Source organism: Pongo abelii, chromosome 19 (assembly GCF_028885655.2).
Source record: "Pongo abelii isolate AG06213 chromosome 19, NHGRI_mPonAbe1-v2.0_pri, whole genome shotgun sequence".
NCBI lineage: Eukaryota > Metazoa > Chordata > Mammalia > Primates > Hominidae > Pongo > Pongo abelii.
The window spans coordinates 33764538-33768586 of record NC_072004.2 but is presented as its reverse complement, the minus strand read 5'-3'; the positions used below and the strand labels follow the sequence as shown (position 1 = coordinate 33768586).

General features: G+C 34.1%; 1 long non-coding RNA gene across 1 annotated transcript; it reads left to right on the top strand.

Annotated features, from left to right (window-relative positions):
* The first annotated feature begins 531 nt into the window (after positions 1-531).
* On the top strand, positions 532-2460 carry LOC134760478 (uncharacterized). The gene is made up of 3 exons (XR_010137951.1): positions 532-815; positions 904-1050; positions 1422-2460. It is a non-coding gene; the product is annotated as an uncharacterized LOC134760478 (long non-coding RNA).
* Positions 2461-4049: the final 1589 nt, after the last annotated feature.

The window sequence follows — 4049 nt, the reverse complement described above, 5'->3', positions numbered from 1 at the left end:
GTCCCCTCATAGATTTGTACAATCTTTTGAAATGTCCCCTCATTTGAAATGTCCCCTCATAATTTTGTACTATCTATGAGGGAACATTTCAAAATTTTTTGAGGCATATAGTGAAAAACTGAATATCCTGGGATAAAAACTACAAAGAAGCTATGTATGAAAATGCTTTCTGATGTCCGATCTCATCTCAGAGTTAAACCTTTCCTGAGATTCAGCAGGTCAGAAACACTTTCTTTCTAGAATCTATGAAGGGACATTTTTGAGAAAATTGAGGCCTATAGTAAAAAACTGATTACCTTGTGATAAAAACTAGAAACAAGACTTCAGTGAAATGATTTGTGACGTCTTGATTCATCTTATGAAGCTAAATCTTTGTTTTGATTCAGCAGTTTTAAAGACTTTTTTTGTAGAATCTGTGAAGGGACATTTGGCGGCCCTTTGATACCCATTGAGAAAAACAGAATATCCCCTGATAAAAACTTCATGCAAGCTATCTGTCAAAAGGCTTTAGAATGTGTGCATTTATCTCACAGAGTTAATCTTTGTCTTGATTCAGCAGGTTGGAAGCACGTTTTTTGCAGAACCTAAGAAGAGACATTTCAAAGCACATTGAGGCCTATAGTGAAAAACCGAAAATCCCGTGATAAAAACTACAAACAAGCTATCTGTGAAAATGCTTTCTGACGTGTGAAACTATGTCACACACTTAAAGATTTGTTTTAATTCAGTAGTTTGGAAACACTCTTTTTGTAGGATCTACGAGGGGACATTTCAGAGCCCATGCAGTCCTATAGTGAAATAACGAATATCCCATGGTAAAAACTAGAAACAAGCTATCTGTGAAAATGCTTTAGGATTTGTGGGCTCATCTCAAAGAGTTAAACCTTTGTTTTGATTCAGCAGGTTGGAAACACTCCTTTTGTAGAATCTACGAATAAACTTTGTGGAACCCATTGAGGCATATAGTGAAAAACAAAATATTCTGCGATAAAAACTAAAAGCTTGCTATCTGTGAATATGCTTTGTGACGTTTGGATTCATCTTACAAAGGTAAAACTTTCTTTTGATTGAATAAGTTAAAAACACTCATTTTGTAGAATCTGCAAAGGAAAGTTTCAGAGCCCATTGAAGCCTATACTAAAAAACCAAATATTTCACGATATAAAGTAGAAACAAGCAATCAGTGAAAACACTTTGCTGTGTGTGAATTCATCTCACAGAGTTAAACTTTTTTTTTTTTTTTTAGTAGGTTGGAAAAACTCTTTCTGTAGAATCTGCGAAGGGACATTTTAAAGCCCATTGAGGCGTATAGTGAAAAACTGTATATCCTGTGATAGAAATTAGAAACAAGCTATCAGTGAAAATGTTTTGCAACGTGTGGATCTATCTCACAGAGTTAAACCTTTGTTTTGTTTCAACAGGTTGCAAACACTTTAATTGTGGAAACTATGAAGAGCCTTTTCGTAGCTCATTAAGGCCTATAGTGAAAAATTGATTATCCCACGATAAAAACTAGAAACCCTATTTGTAAAAATGCTTTGCAATGTGTAGATTCATCTCACAGAGTGAAACTTTTGTTTTCACTCAGTAGGTTGGAAACTCGTTTTTCGTAGAATTTCAGAAAAGTTATTTGGAAGCCCATTGAGGCCTATAGTGAAAAACTGAATATTTGCAATAAAAAACTAAAAGGAAGCTTTTTGTGAAAATGCTTTGTGATCTGTGGATTCATCTCACAGTGTTAAACCTTTCTTCTGATTCAGCAGATTGTTAACACTTTTTTTTGTAGAATCTAGGAAAACACGTTTCGGAACCCATTGAGGCCTATAGTGAAAAACAGAATATCTCGTGATAAAAACTAGAAGCAAGTGATCTGTGAGAAAACTTTGTGATATTTGGATTTATCTGACAGAGTTAAACCTTTGCTGTGATTCTGCAAGTTGGATACACTCTTTTTGTACAGTCTACGAAGGTACATAGACCCATTGAGAAGTATAGTGAAAAAACAAACATTCATCAACAAAAACTAAAAAGAAACTATGTCTGAAAATGCTTTGCAATGTGTGATTTCATCTCACAGAGCTAAACCTCTCTTTTATTCAGCAGATTGTGAACACTTGTTTTATAGAATATACAAAGGGACATTTCACACCCATTGATGCCTATAGTAATAAACCAAATATTTTGTGATAGAAACAATAAAAAATCTATCTCTGAATATGCTTTGCCATGTGTGGATTCATCTCACAGAGTTAAACCTTTGTTATTATTCAGCAGGTTGGAAACAATTTTTTTGGAGAATCTAAGAAGGGACATTTGGGAGGTCATTGAGACCTGTAGTGAAAAACCGAATATCCCGTGGTAAAAACTAGAAACAAGCCATCTGTGAAAATGTTTTACATTGTGTGGATTCATCTCGCAGAGTTAAACCTTTTTTCTGATTCAGCAGATTGAAAACTTTCCTTTTGTAGATTCAACAAAGAAACATTTCAGAGCCCATTGACAAACCGAACATCACACAATAAAAACGAAAAACAAGGTATCTGTGAAAATACCTTGCAATGTGTGGATTTATCTCACAGAATTACACCTTTGTTTTGATTCAGCTCTTTGGATACACTCTTTTTCTACAATCTACAAAAAGAGTTTTAGAAGCCTGTTGAAGCCTACAGAGAAAAGCTGAATGTCCCACTGTAACAATAACAAATAACTATGTCTGAAAATTATTTGCGATGTGTGATTCCATCTCACAGAGTTACACCTTTTTGTGATTCAGCACATTGATGAACAACCCATTATCCCATGATAAAAACTAGAAACAGGCTCTAAGTAAAAATTTTTTGCAATGTGTGGATTCATCTCATAGATTGAATCCTTTGTCTTGATTCAGCAGATTGGAAAATATCTTTTTGTAAAATCTATGAAGGGATATTTTGAAGCCTATTGAGGCCCATAGTGAAACACTGATTATCCTGCAATAAAAAGTAGAAACAATCTATCTTTGAAAATGCTTTGCAATATGTGGATTCATCTCACAGAGTTAAACCTTTGTATTTATTCGACAGGTTAAAAAATACTTTTTTAAATAGAATATACAAAGGACATTTCATACCCATTGATGCCTATAGTAAAAAACTGAATATTTTGCAATAAAAATAATAAAAATTCTATCTCTGAAAATGCTTTACAATGTGTGGATTCATCTCACAGAGTTAAATCTTTGTTTTAATTAAGCAGGTTGGAAACAGTCTCTTTGTAGAATCTAAGAAAGAACATTTTGGAGCCCATTAGGGCCAATAGTGAAAAACCAAATATCCCACAATAAAAACTAGAAAAAACCTACCTGTGAAAATGCTTTGTGATGTTTGGATTCATCTGATAGAGTTAAACCTTTGTATTTATCCAGCACATTGGAAACAGTCTTTTTGTACCATCTCTGTGGGACATTTCAGAGGCCATTGAGGCCTACAGTGAAAAATCGAATATCCCACTAAAGAAACTAGAAACAACCTATCAGTAAAAATTCTTTGCCATGTGTATATTTATCTCACAGAGTTAATCCTTTGTCTTGATTCAGCAGGTTGGAAACACTCTTCTTGTAGAATCTGCAAGGGTACATTTTGGAGCCAATTTTGGTCTATAGTGAAAAACCAAATATCCTGCAATAAAAACTAGAAACAAGCTATCTTTGAAATTGCTTTGTGATGTGTCAATACTTCTCACAGAGTTAAACATTTGTTTTGATTTACCAGGTTGGAAACACTCTTTTTATAGAATCTATGAAGGGACATGTTAGAGTCCATTAAGGCCAAGAGTAAAACACTGAATATCCCATGATAAAAACTAGAAACTATGAAAACGCTTTGAGATGTGTGAATTCATCTCAAGAAGATAAACCTTTGTTTTGATTCAGCAGGACGGAATCACTCTTTTTGTCCCTTTGTCTACAGAGGGACATTTCAGAACCCATTGAAGCCTACAGTGAAAAACTAAATATCCCACAATAGAAACTAGAAACAAGCTATCTGTAAAAATGCTTTGCCATGCAGGGA